The sequence below is a fragment of the Euwallacea fornicatus genome, chromosome 31 (genome assembly GCF_040115645.1).
Source record: "Euwallacea fornicatus isolate EFF26 chromosome 31, ASM4011564v1, whole genome shotgun sequence".
In the NCBI taxonomy this organism is placed as follows: Eukaryota; Metazoa; Arthropoda; class Insecta; order Coleoptera; family Curculionidae; genus Euwallacea; species Euwallacea fornicatus.
Window position 1 is genome coordinate 2,721,548 of NC_089571.1, and position 15,759 is coordinate 2,737,306.

General features: G+C 31.3%; 1 protein-coding gene across 5 annotated transcripts in view; it reads right to left on the minus strand.

Moving 5' to 3' along the window:
* Pde8 (phosphodiesterase 8) overlaps nucleotides 1–15,759 on the minus strand; it is a 101,664-nt gene that overhangs the window by 66,770 nt on the left and 19,135 nt on the right. For 2 of the 5 annotated variants that reach the window (XM_066298697.1, XM_066298698.1), the window contains exon 1: nucleotides 10,033–10,466. The exons of 2 other annotated variants lie outside the window; for them this stretch is intronic. The gene's annotated coding sequence lies outside the window, so the exon portion shown is untranslated. Of the gene's footprint in view, nucleotides 1–10,032; nucleotides 10,467–15,759 lie in introns of those variants that run through there. One more of the 5 variants, XM_066298700.1, reaches the window with a different exon arrangement.

A 15,759-nucleotide genomic window follows, 5' to 3' on the forward strand; every position in this document is an offset into this window, starting at 1 on the left:
ATTTAACCGGTTACTCTGTTTCTAGTAGGTATACGGGGAGTCGGTATAATGTAAGGTATAGTTGGCAATAATAAAAGAAAAAGAATTTTAAAGTTACGCGCCTACAAAATTTATTCCTAGTATTATTGTAAATTTCAAGAACCTACAAGAATTGCTAACAAAATAAAAGAATCTTAAAAATGAAACGGAAAATTATGGGGCTCAAGTGGGCTTAAAAGGCTCAAACGGGATTTCTCGCTAAATCGACAATTCGCTTTAATTTAAAAAGCATCGTTAGTATTAATAGGACAAATGACACAATATAGGGCAAGCGGTGTAAAGCTATCAAAACTCAAAAAATCCTACGAGGGGTTCCATAATGTACCTGATACAATTTGATAGGGAAGCAGTATTCAAGAAATCGCTCTTCGCCCTTTTCAACTTACTTTGCTTTAATATACAATTATTTTTGTTGTACTTTTTATATTACTTTCTCCTGCAATTTATACACAGTTAAATTGTGCAAATCTAATATAAACAACATGAGTTGATTTTTTCGGAGCAATAGCTTAACTTTATTAACCTGACAGACTGTAATTTGAAATTAACGGAGAAGTAAAATCAAATATTTATGAAGTAAACAATTTGTTGATCACTGGACTTTCAATTGCAAAACTTTTAGGAAAAATTTAGCGACAAAATGTATTACAAAGGGCAAGTTTTGTGAGTGGACTAATTATGGGAAGACACGTGAAGCAAAAATAAAAGTTAATTCAAACCAGAGGAAAAATAAAGTAAGCACGTATAAAATAGCCTATAGCGGAACGGAAAGGTTGATTTTGAATCAGAGCATTGATTCCTTAAAAAAAAGAAATGGGAACTAATGAACGCTATAAAGAAACTTGACACTGTAGATTTGTGACTATTGAATAATAATTAATGAATATGATAAATTTTCAGGTGAAAACAATAATTATTTGCATAGTATTCAAATCAGAACATAAAATTTGTGAACATTTTTAATGTTCGTTTTATATACTGACCGAGAAAACTTAGGAAATAATTAATTTTTGCTTCTTAATGAAGGAAATATGAATGCCATTTCTATACTGTAACCAACATAAGGTCGTTTCCTACAAAAATCTTGAAAAATATTACATTATAAAACAAATATACAGTTTCTAATCATTCTTTTATTTCGAAGGGAAAGTTTCATCTCATTGTTTGATGTTTTTTATTTTTCAAGATCTATCCATCATAAATTTTAACATTATGGCATTATATACCTTACAAAAACACACTTCATTAAAGCACGGTTTTTGGCGTTATCAATTATGCCATAAAGTATAGGAAGTGGATCAAAAGTTAGATGGTTCCCAGCATCCATTATATAGAAAATTCTATTTTCCCGAATTTAGACGTCTTTTGACTGGAAACTTGCAAATCGTTTTGAAGGGATATTTGAAAACTTTAATTTAAAAAAAAAGTAAAGAAAGAGAAATATTACTATATAAAAGCTATACTATAGAAGTACTGGAAAAACTTAGTAAAATTTAATATTTAAAAACCAATTTGCAGGTTAGTTTACACAAATTTATAAATTTACAAAAACTACTGAGACGAGTACGCCTTTTTATTTAAAAAACCATACCGTAGAAGAACTGGTAATGAATGAGAATTTATAGGACCCCAAAAGAAAAAAATTAAACATCTCAACAAGTTGGAAGTATGCAGATTACTTTGCAGGGATGTTAAATTGTGTGTACGGGAAAAGTAGACACAGAAGATGTCATAGTACAGTTTTATATAAACAAACTGAAAAACACTAGGGCATAAAATGTACCCATCTTGGCAACTATTTATTTTGCCACCTTTTCGACATCTGAGGAATGCTACATTTTCCTTTTCAGCACAACGATATCCACTTCAATTACATTGAGGATTGATCGAATTTTAGCTGCCTCGCCGTTCAAAAATACATAATTTATTATACTAGGTACATTATAACATCCGCAGACCTATTTGGTAAAATATACACATAACACCGATTACGTCACAATAAAGTTGATTGATGAGAAATATCGGGGGCCGGTTTTGAACAGGTGTCCAATGATGCCGGTCCATATATCATGATTTATTTAATAAAGGTTGCCTTGAGCAGTATTATCAAGTCGTGCCCTTAGAGCATCATGTGACATTATTATACCAGTAAAACTTAATTCTCTGCATCCCTTTCATTCCGTTGCCATAGATGGTATGAGTAAAGAAAGTATTTAAAAAAACTCAATGCTCGGGTAAAGGTAGTGAAGAATGCATTAGACATACTCGGAGGCATTTTTCCCATAGCAGGTGTTTTTCATTTAAGGCAGATTCACATATAAATCACTAAAGGTTTTTCCGATTAAAAAAAGACGACAAATATGGAGAGCTACAGGTCAGCTAACAGCTTTTTCCACCGAACTTTTCCCATCGATCTTTCAACGTTTTCGTGACTATCCAACCAAGAATTCTATTTTTCTGTTCTGAGTTTCCAACATAAGAATGCGTATGCAACCTACGCATTTACCTACGATTACGATTTATTTACAATGCTAAGCTCATGTTTATTGCAGAATAATTGTTTTGTTGTTTCGTTTTGCGTTTTCAAGTCGTTGACTGCAGAATAGATGGCCTTAAAAAATTTTTTGCTATCATACATGAAAATTATAGAGTCTTGGATCTTAAATATGCGCAGAGGCACTAAAACTGATTACAAATCTGCTATATAATCCATCCAATCGATTACTATACGAACACACACACATGACGAGAATAATTTAAACATTGCTACAAATTTAGGCAAAATGGAAAGGCAATTCTTACAACTAGAATATTATAAATCCTCGTTATGTTCCAAAACTTTTTTCTTTAGATTCTATGATTAATATATGACATATACAGAGTGTAATAAATCATCATGCAGATGCGCTTATTTCAGAACATGGTAGTACTCTGTAAAGTAAGAAAAAAATGTTAATATACTTATGATTAAAATGCACAATTTTTAATATACATACAAGGTCACACAGTTCGAATTTTTACTTATTTTTTGCTATTTTCTGTCGAATGTCTAAAGATAACTTAATGAACTTTCGTACCCCTAAGTTTTTTAAGAGCCTCTATAAGAAAATGTCAAAATATCCATATACAGGGTCTTATATTTTCCTGAGTAATCTGCTATTTTCTGTTTCTTACCTTTTTTTGGAACAACCCATATAACTTGTGATTTCACATTTCGAGTTCTTCATTACGTCAATTACTTGATCTCCTGCATTATTCTCATATCTTTCACTATTTACGAAAAATTTACACAAACAGCTATCGACTCTTGAAAACATAAGATCCTGTATAGGAAAAATGGGTCTTTTTTAACTATGAATATATAAGTTTTTTTTTTCTTATTTTAGCGAGTACTACCACCCCTTGAAATATATGCATGATGATCTGTTACACCCTATATAAACTTAACTACTTTTCGAAAATTTCAGAAAAAATGTTTCCAGCTTTTAAGCAGAATGTTTTCCACACTCTAGTATTTGAAGCAATATATTGAGTTTCAGTTTGAGATTGAGTGGCTCTTAGGAATTTTGAGGGATTTCTTTGGATTAACCGTTATTCTTATATTATAGACATTTTGGAACTTCTTTTATCTATAAATTTTCGAAAAGTTTAAGTGAATCCTGAAAAATGCTGTCAATTTTATTGAAAAAAAAAATGAAGAATCCAAAAGATTTATAGATATTCTTTTTTTAGGTTTTTCATATCAATTTACTCTAGATAAAAATTTCTAGAATTATTGTAATTTTTAGCAAATCGTTAAAATTCTCAAGACGTATGTAGATATCATATGTTACACCGGTTTGGAAAAAGTTCGGAAATTATTAAATTCATGTGGGGACTTAATAGTTGATCAATTTAGATTTTTTTTGGGCCGGAATTACTTGGAAACTCTTATTCAAGGCACTCTCATTTTAGAGTTAAAATATTAAAGTTTATTTTAATTTACCCATGTCCAAAAGTTTAACAATTAAAATACAGAGTCTTAAAGTTTAAAATAATTTCCATAGTTATGATATAATTCTTAGAAAAAAAACTATGTTTTTCTTAAATCGATTCTCCTTATTTTCTAGATATATTTGCAATTTATTCATTCAATGCAGTGTTCAATTCGTCATTTATAATATGCACACAAGAGATCCTTACAAAAAATAATACTTTTAAATGCCATTCTTAATAAGAAATTGTATTTCATGAATGATGAATTGAAGAGTAGACCGAATAATTAAAATGTAAATAAGTATGTACCTCGAAAATGCATTGTCGGAGTGACAATGATAAACTATGAGGTACTTTACTACGCAGAACAGCTGGAAAAATAATTTTCTTCGCTCAATCTATTCATACAATTTGGCATAAGAAAATTATAAGCTTTGAAACTAAAGGAATATAAAATCGATGGTATTTTCGTGTAAGAACTGTTAACGAAATAACTATTTTACAGTTTAACACTTCGTGATATAGAGGAATAGAACTTTTAAAATTATTTTTAATTATAGTCTAAAAGATGCAAGGTGCAATGATTTGTAGGGTTGAAAATATTCCAGTCTGTCACTATTCAATGGTGGAGGGATTATTTGATTGGACCTTAATAATCTAGGGAATCAAGAAACAAAAGTCGAAACTTCCTACCAATTTTTAAGTTAATTCCGATTCAAAACTTTAGGTTACTTTTTGCTCTATTAGATATTAAATTTAGCCAAATGTGTTTCTTTCGTTTTTATGACAGTACGAGCAAATTATATTAACACGCCTTAAGAATTTTCACACTTTCTGCTTTTAGTTTTATATCTTTCTAACTTATTCATCATTATAATATTTTATTGGTTATCATTGTATTAAATGTTTAATTTCCTAAAATGTATAATAGTTATAAATGAAATTAGTAGTACTGTTTTTACAGTTTTACCCTCTTTTTCTGACAACTGAGCTCCTAACCCATGAAGGCGTCTTCAGAAGAAATTGCATCGCCATTACACATAACATATTTTTGAGGACAATGTGACGTCGCAGAGATGCTAACACATCTATTCCGTTCAAAAAATGAAACCAATTTTAATTTAATCGATGATTTGTTAGCGAGGTGCACTTCTTTCACGTCATTGATCGGTATTAATCTTTTTTATTCATTCAAGAGCTTTCAAGGTTTGTATGTTCTGGTGTGAATTTCACCTTTAGAATTCTGAATTTATTTCATTTCGAGTCGGTACTACTTTCCATTAGTTTTTGCTTACTGGTGCATATTCTCATAATTTGCAATCGAAAAGAGTATTCTCATCAAAGCCATTTAAGATATCAAATAAGCACTGAGAGTTCTAATACAATATGAATACTCTTCTGTATGAAGAACGGAAATCTGTTATAAGATGTTGCATATCAGTGAAAACTGAAAATTTAGAAAAGCAAATCATCTTTCCGATGACAGCCACATTCAATTTGAAAATGTTTCTACCAATTTTTGGTTTTTTAGCTTTTAACAATAAATCGTGTGATTTTAAGCATTATTCGTTCCATTTCGTAACAATAAAAAAGCATTCTTGAAGTTTACCATGAAGATAACACAACAAACTAAGAAGTCGAAAGATGTATGGACTGCTTTCGACACCTCTTTCTTAAATATCCTGTATATTTTCGAGGTAATACGTCGCTCACATAAACGGCAATTCAAATAATATTTTTGCATATTCAGAAAGGATTTAACGAAATATTTGGAGCATCAACCTTAGACAATAACAGGAATTTAGGTCGTAAACGTTTATCTAAATAATGATCATGGCACGACATACACAATACGTAATCAGCAGCTATTGTTTGTTGTTACTGTTGCCACTGATAGGTAAAGCTTAGTTTGATTAATTATATTTTTTCAAACACTGCAAGTTTAGTTGTAAGAATTTATACATGAATATTTCAAAACCTCTTCTATTTGATCGGGACACAATATCCTGTTAAAGATGAAATCGAAATTGGTCGTATTAATGAGGAAAATGGATTGAAACACGTTAAAATCAATCAAAAGGTTCTTGCTGGTCAAATGACTCAGCAAGAATTTTTAAAACCCTCTCATTTTTATTACATTTTTAACGTAGGCCACGTCATTTTTTTTTATAGTGTCGTCAAAATTTTTAGCGTAAAATATAATTTTCAACTCACAAATGCACGCAATATATCCAATTTACCACACGCTCGTAGGAAAAATAAATGGAGCCTCACCAAAAAACCTCTATAACCGTGGAGATTATCAGCATCAGCAGGGTCCCTTGACTGGGACGTAACACCGGTGCACGTACTTTATATTACGGATAAGGGGAATTTTGATATTTCGAAATCGTGCAATATGCATTGAAGTTAGGTAGCGTCTCAACCTAATCGATAGACCTTGGTCTTGTATGCAGGTTGTTCATTAAACAGTCCCTCAGACTCCTATGAGCTTATTTGGGATTAAAAAAAAATCAGTTAGGAGGATATATACTGCACGATATAGAAAAGAGAACAACCCGGTAAAATGGTTTTATTGACTTAAGATAACTGCAACACTATTTTTTTATGGAACACTGCACATGTCTAAAATTTCTTTGGAACGTCCTAGCTGCAAGTCACTGCATCTCAGGGAAAAGAAATCTAGGAATTAACACTGAACCAAGGGTGAATACTATCACGTGCAAAAAGTACACAAATAAATTCATAGGAATCTGGGGGGCTATTAAATGGACACCCTGTGTTATGTCTTATCATGCATAATTCTTGCCAAAATTTGGTATTAGTTTGTTTTTCAAATCTGATATAATCCCAATTTGACCTTCATTTTCATCAAACAGTTTAATAATCAAAAACTAAATTGAAAATATTAATTTACATAATAGAAATTTAATAAAAATCAAACTAAAACATAAAATTGCAGAGAAATTGAGAGTTATTGCAATAAGAACATTCAAAGCTGCTTGCAAGACGAGTTCTACCTTTTCTTCTTTGAATTTCCACAGACGACAGAAAGTTCACGTTTCACCTCGTTATAGAAGTATTATATTCGAATCCCCAAATTTGCATCTCTTGAAATGCTCATTACATAGCAAAGAATAGAAGATTCCTCGATTCAAACACGTCCGTTCCTTGTCAGCACCGGAGTCACTTTACATTTTTAATGAAAATTGCAGGCTTCCTGATTCATGTTTCGGAACAATCTATTATCCCAACTTAAAATGTATAGTAACTATTTTCCTTTCGTGTAATGTAGCAAGTAATGAGATTTTGTTGTAACATGCACGAGATTTCACAGTTTGCCAAATTGAGGTGGGCTTGTTTTAAGATTTATACTCGTAGCAAATTGCAAAAATTGTTTGTAATATATAGTTTATTATAAGTTTAGCTTTTAATAGATTTGATGGATAGAAGGCATATTTGTGAAACATATGTTTGTGTATGTACTGCAGATTTACACGCATTTTACCTTCAATTATAAACGCGAAACATCGCTACCATAGAAACTGTTCTAATATCTAGAGGCAAATTTTAAAAAATACTAGAAATTAAAGAAATGTATCTGCTATGGAAATGGTATGGTTTTTACCGAGCTTTACAAGTGTAAGGTACATACAAGGATAGACGATTTAAATTCATGGCATTTTAATATCCTCTTCGACGTTCTTATCTTTGTCGCTTTCTGTCCCTTGTTTGGACCATTGCGCCTTTTCTCACATAAGTTTAAAACAAATTAGCATTTTCCAATTAGAGTTTACACTTTTTAACACTTGTCGGTTATTTTTTGTTGGAACCCACACAAAATTAATTAGTACACTCTTTTTGAGAATTAGTAAATAATTATTTGTGTATTTGAGAAAGCCAGCGTAATTGACATGACAAAAAACTAAATCATAAATATTGATTTTGAAATTGCCTTAAATTGAATTTCTGAAGATTGGCCTTGGAAGAAAACAAATTGACCTAAATCAGAGTACCACTAAGACCGTCCTGCAATTACCTCTGATGTTTTTTTTTATAGAAAACGTATAAACAATTTGTAGCCAAATCCTTTAGATACTTATTGTTTAACATATATTTCATAATTCAAGGTAAAACACGCAACTACTACTTTATTATGACACATCAGTAGGGATCAACTTTATCAGTATTATTGATGTCACCTTAAGCACCACACTAGCAGTAAAATAGTGTGTTAATCTCTACTTTATAATCTAACTCTACTGATCTTCTAGGTACATAAATAATGTATGAAATCATTGAATTTTCAACGGCAAAGCAATTAACCAGTAATTACAAAAGAATTAAAATTCCTGCCTCAAAAAATGGCGGGACTTACTATGTAATTATTCTCCTCTTTACTTTAGAATTCTAAGCGAGGGAGCTAATTAATCAAATTCAGAATATTTTCAATTAATTATCTAAGTTTATCAACTAGATTTCGTATTATTCGGAAGTTTAAGAATTTACGACATAATTATCTTAATGATTAGGGTGTACACATTGGGGTGTTGTAGCTAAAAAAAAATGTCTGTATCTGCCTGGTTTTTGAGAATGATTTTCTAAGCAATGCCGGAAATCAGTAAACTGAAATTCGATAACATTTTTTTTGCCGAGATCAAATTTGTGAATAAAGAATTGACAAAGGCTTAATTTGAAAATATGAATCGAGTGACGGGACAAGCCACCAAATTTAATTAGTTCTATACAAAAATCTTACGAATTCTCGATCTCCCTATTTTCGTATATATTTGAAACAGAGTTGTACAAAAAAGTATACCAACAATATTAAGGGTTAAAAAATTATGTAAACCCGATCACCAACGAAAAAAAGTGGTGTTAACCACTTTTAATGATATTCTTATTTATTTACGGAAACTGACATAGAGGGACATGAAACTCCTGAAAATACAGTGTCAGAATAATATCCGAATTATTTCCCAAAAATTATCAAGAGCAATAAGTAAGTGCAGTGAAAATTATCGATAATTATCATTAGGAAATTAAATTGAAAAAAAAACACGAGTGCATTTTTTAGTTTAAGTTGTAAATGTGTCAAAATTTATAAATTCGTTTTTGTTGCTCTGTTGGAAGTAATATTTCCTGAATCACTTTCTTGAATACGGCCGCAAGATTAAAATATAAATTTTTTTAATGGAAAAATTATTGCGATAATTACACAACTGCAAATCACCATTGTAATTCGCCAGTGATTGATTCAACGTAACAACGAATCAGTATTGCACCAAATTGCCATCGTTCATAAAATATCACTCAAATTGCTCAGTCCCATTTAGTTTTACCAAGCTTTAAATTCACTCTGTCTAAAATGTGCCAACGTTGATATTCTATCATTCGACACTTTTATATTACAGTTGTTGTACTTCATGCATATAGATAACACAGTTCGGACTAACTCAGTTTACAATTAATTATTATTTGAAACCTAAGTATGGTCGATTAGAGCAATTATTTACGTTGAGACCAAAGTTCACAAGTCGGAGCAATTACGAAATCGGCATGGATGTCTATATGACATTTTTTATTGCCTATTTTTTTATTTAATAATCGAGCAATCTGATGATGCCAAAGTTAGCGCGGGGTTAGTCTAATTCTCATTATTACGAAACAAATTTTAGAAGCAGCTGTTAGTAATACTGCTGCCAGAGATGCTGAAAATTACCAACAATCAATTATGACATGAATAGCTGATTAAAAAATGTCGGTAGTAATATTGATAATTGGTCAATTATTTGAAACTCGTATACATGACGTACACTTTATTATTTAAGGAAATTTTGGCTGCTTTAGGCTATACTGTTACAAATCGACGGTATTAGGTGGTAAGGATGACCGTTAGAACTCAATATGTGTGATGTAAATCCATGGAACGCATCATTGAAACATTAAATAGGCTAAACATAACAAACCAGGATCTAAGTGTAAATATTTATCTTAATCGATACTAGTGGTCAATACCCCCAGAAAACACTCCTCAGCTCTAATTCCTCGGGCAATTGGTGAACTTTACTGAGTACCACTTAAAAACTGAACTTGTGTATGTACCGAATTCCAAACCGAAATATAACAATTCGAATAATATTCAAAGCAAATTCCCGAAACACGACCACATACACACTCGTACCTTACTCGACGATATAGGATAAACAAAAGTTGGCATTCTGGGCTACATTGTCTGTTGAGATAGTAAATAAATCGTTATTAAGGCTTGACGTGCGAACGTGTGTGTGTTTAGTCAAAACAAATACTTTAGGTATATATTATAACTAGATTAGATACAGTTTCTGAACTGACACAGACAGCTATGTGACGTCAGTCCTGCGCGATTCTTTTAACACCGCCAGCAATGATACCGTCAGAACTAGTGATTTTCTGCAGGCAGTACCGAGTACTGACTGATGAAGATCTTGATTGGATCGCAGGCCGGTGTTAAGGTATAGCGTGCAGGAGTGGTGTTTATGGAGCAGTTGGGCTATACAGTGTTTTTATTGACGAGGCATTGTTTTTTATTGGGAGTAGTTTTAGATTCAAACCGGTTCTCAGATTGGGCAAAGAATATTATCTCACAAACACATGAGCAATTATATGTAACAACGGTTGGGAATCACCCTTCATTATCTTTGAATCTGTTTGGATATTAAATTTTAGTACTTTACAAAAAAAATGGAAAAAATAATGAACAATCCACCTCGCACGCGTAGAATACATTATTAAAATTCAGAGTACGGTTTAACAAAAATAATGTCATGACAACTCCGAAATTTTAATAGGAGAGGGGTGATTCCATATCTCTATTCGAAGGCCTAATCAATGTTCATAATATTCGTGAACATTTGACTATAGTAAATACTCAAGAATAAGCACAACATTGCTAGAAAATTCAATCAGAAATGAAGAATGTCTGTGAAAGATATTTATTTAAAAAGGAAGAGAAGTAATACCACCAAAAGAACATCTTATTATCCTCTTACAGTTACTGGCAACAGGAGAGTAATATTATAGTTTAGGAAATGCTTTCAGAGCTACCGCCTTTATATTTTAAATTTAACGGCACACTCCACAAGCCTGATAAATAATAGAGAAAAGTAGGCATATCCAAGGTGTTTTTTAAAAAGTATAAATACCAATGTAATGGAATTGATAATTTATTTCAAATTTTCTTATAATCATTTTGCCGTTTAATATTAATAATTTTTTATAATAAGTATTCGAAATGTTGTCCGCTATTTTCCATGCAAAAGTAAAAACGATACGTACATTGTAATCAAATAATGAATAATAAGGTTAAATTCAATTATATGTTAAATAAAATTTATAATAGTTAAAAATTACTAACAACATTTCGAACAGCTATTGTAAAAAGTTAATAATATCTAACGACAAATCTTACGTTCTGATTTAATTATAATAAAACGTTGAATTACTTTCCATTCTATTATTTAGTCCTCATTGAAAACCATTTGATTCTACACCTAAGTGTATTACTCATGGATTTTGCATTTTAGGCATCACGGGATATATTTGAAAGCAGAATTCCACAAACTTTGGTACCACTGAAAACCTTATTGGAAATGCTTGTTAAACATATATCTTAAACATTCTTGTGCTATTTAAAAAAGCAGTAGGGGTGGCTGGTGTGCATTTGGAAGAGGGTTGTGAGTTCATCACATTATGGTAGATGAGTTTTTGAATTTTTTGATTATCGGTACAATTTTCAAAATGTTGTCATTTATACTTTTAAAAAACCCACCTAATATCAAATAATCATTTTTTATAAAACCATAGATTAAAAATAAAAGAAAAGTCTAATTAATATATGCCGACTTTATCATAAATAGCAGATGACAGTTACCATAATGCTACATATAGTCTCTACATTTCAAAAATAACCATCACTATGTCTTCTGCTACAGAAAATTAGGTCAAGAGCAAAATCACGTGAATAAAGACGGCCAGCGTGACGTTTAAAATTGATGGTCCTTGTAATGTGATGGTAATATCGGTTCAAGAGGCTTTATTTATATGTGGCGCGTTAGTTTAAAAAAAAGCATAAGAAAAATGAACCATCCCCCTCAAGAATATACTTCATATTTGTAATATAAATTCCATTTTCTAGGCAACACAACTTACCCGCTTTTTTATAGTTCGCCAAACAATTTAACTGAAATTTCATGGGTTTCAAAATCGTATCTTCTAAAACCTCACATTATACACTGGTCAAAATAATTACAGTATATTTCAAAATATTGTATTAAAAGTTTTTTTGTGTTACATGAAACGTATCAAAACAAATTATATTTGTAGTTTGAAGCTTTTTATTGATAAAATAAAGCACTTCTTATTGTTCAAATTTGATTTGACCGGTTGTGACAGTCCTATTTAAAATTGAGCAAATATTTAAATTAAAAGACGATGGTTATCCAATGTAATTTGAATTCGTCATTTATTAATTTGGAAGAAAAATTTATTTTTAATAATGAGTACCATTACCTCTTCCTGATAAAAAAAGCTTAGCTTCATGATAGCATTGATTTAATAAAGTTATCAAAGACCTCTTGGGAAATTCTATTCCGTTCTTCAATTAGGGCATTTCCAAGATCTAGACTAGTTCGAGGTGGAAAATTTCTTATTGCAATACGTCTTCCCGAAAAATCCCAAGAATGCTCAATTGAATTTCCATCTGGAGAATTGACAAGCCATGCCATTCTCTCAATATTCATTTCATAAAACCAGTTGTCCATAATGTTAGCGTAATGTAGACGAGTATTGTTCTCCATAAACATGAATTTATTACGCATTGGTCCAGCATACGGCATTATAATAGGTAGAAGAATTTCATTAAGACACCTGTTGGCGTTTAAGGGACCATTGTCATTGGAATAAAAATCTATATGCCCGCCAAGGCTAATACCAGCCCATACCATGATACCGCTACCTTCAAAGTGAGATCTTTTTCTGATAAATGGATGATTGCTTCGTGTTCTGCGTTTACGCCAAATCAGAACACGTTGATTATCAGGTTCTAAAGTGAACCTAGACTCGTTACTGAAGAGTCCCGGACCCCAGTCATTACGGGTCTAATTTCATTGAAGCTCAGACCATGCTTCTCTTGCTCTTTTGTGTTCCACAATTAGAGGAATACACACCATTGATTTTCGAGCATATAATCCGACATTGTGGAGTCTATTTTTTATACTTTGATTGGACACGAGCTATCCGGTATCACTCGCTTCTTTGAAGTGTTGTTTTTGACAATCCCTGTACATATTTTTAATTTTAGAACATTGTCTGTACGGGCATAAAAATGCACATCTTTTTTCTATTTTAAGCTACCTTGTATCTCTTACCGCTTCCGTAATCTCCATGGAATTCATTTTATTTGGGACTATCTGCATATATATGTATACTTCGTACTTCCTCACTATTTGTCCATAAAACATGCAACTATTAAAATATTAACACAAGATGTTCCTTAATATAGTTATAACTAATTATTGATATTTCAATCAGTAAAACGTTAAGAAAAAAATATAAAAAAATGGCACCTACATATGTATATATCATTTTATTGTTTTCATGGCTTAAGTCGGCATGCAAGCAATAAATGAATTGACAATTTAGTTTCATAAAACAAAAATTTGGCAGAACACTAAAAAACTAAAAATTATGCCATATTAAACTATAGGGTTCATGTTTACTTCAGTTTCTTACAAAATTCCGTTATGACAATGAACAAATACGACTCCTACTATACTGGTATTAACCTCGTCTAAATGTTTATTTAGCATCACTGATACAGTCTGAAATATACAAGTAAAAGGCGATAAAAAAATTAGAAAAATGGAACACTATTTTTTTTTCCTCACAATCAGATGAACTTCAAGGGGTAGAAAATGGTAGTAAGTGACTTTTTCTAATTTTTCGCTCATTTTTAAAACAAATCAAGGATATCTCAAAAAAGTATTAGAGGTAATAAACTGACATTGTATGGCGCACTAAACAGGCACATGGTACAATTTTTTTATGTAAAAAAATTGCTCTAGGATTCATAGATGGGTCAGAAAGATGAAAAAGGTGACAGCTACGTGGAGTGCCGGCTTTTCCCTAATGTAGAGAAATGACTATAGGCATAACAATATAGCCATGAAATCGAGAAAGGCAGCCTAAACTTTCGTCGCATTTATTCTATTTTTGTCTAACAAATTGTTAAGAAACACGTGTTGAACCCTAATATCTGCCTTTTATGAGTAGGCCTTCAGCAATGTTTCCCATATTTGTGAAGAAAATCAGGTTAAAAGTTTCCTCAAAAGGAAGTAAGAATTTAATTTCAAACAAACTTTCCGTCCCACTTTCAAAAGTTGTTCCATGGCGCTGACCAGTCCAGTTTGACTACTAGTAAGTAGTGAAATCACCCATTCTAACTTCGGGATCATTTGCCTCTCAATTAAAATAAGTAATTTTTTATGAAATTCCGGGAAATCTAGAAACGTGAAAATTGACAAAGTGAAAAAGTTTTGCGCGCTGTATTCCGTAATGTAATTAGAACTAAGTTTTAATAACTGTAAAGCGGTGAAATTTACCCACAAAAACGCAGAAATTTTCCGATAACAATAAATTCATGTAAATACGTTTATTTGTGAGAATTTTCGCATTTAAAAATTAAAAATTTTGTTAATTTTATTTAATACAGAAAAAAATAATACTTCATATAAGTTATAAAATTGCGAATAATGCTTTATTTAACTGAATTTTATTATTTAAAATCGAAAATTTAATAATGATTGGATACGGCGACAGAGACCGAACACAAAATAAGGTTATTCAGTTAAAGGAAACAATAATTTGATTGTTTAAAATTTTGTGTATTTTTAGTATTATTTTGTTCTATGATGAAAAGTAATATGTCAGATAAAATCAGACTGAAAAGATGTTTAAATTGATGTATTACTTGAAGCCCCTTTCCATTCAAAATTTTAAGGGTAACTGTCACTCCAGCTAACGGGTTGGCATTTATAACATCAGAATACTACCAAAAAACATATTGAAACAAATAAAAATTGACCTGTTTAAGCAATTTTGCTAAAAATTAAATGCCATGTAGATACCGAAATTATTCCAGTTAAAGTTACCACACTGTATAAAAAAATATGAAAGTATGTCCTTTCTGAGGACTAAAAGAAATTGAAACTAGAACCCAAATACAAACCAAAATAAAGGAAGACATTTTTTCATGTTTATTAATATCATTCAAGACTCGTAGAGCCGAGTTTGACAAATGGTCTCCCATAAATTCGCCTTGTTGGACAAATTTCCCAAACTAATTCAAAATTCCATAGGACGGATCTTTCAACCTCTAAATCCAGGTATTCAAGCAAATGCTCGTTATTAGTCATATTAACCAACAACATTTAGGAACAACAATGGCATGAATTTATGGTATTAAGTTCACGTAATTTTGCTCTTTGACCTGGCTGTTTGCAACTTGAGACCTACTTCTGGAGCAGATTTTCCCACTTTAAATGATATTAATTAGGTCCTTTGTCTAGCCAGAACAATCGTGATTGGGATACAAGTATGTATTCTGTACAATATCAGCATAATATTCCAATTTAACAAGAATAAGGAAAGAACCAATATTGTTGTTTTTATTTAAGAAATACCACTTTCGTCTTCGCTGCAATAAAA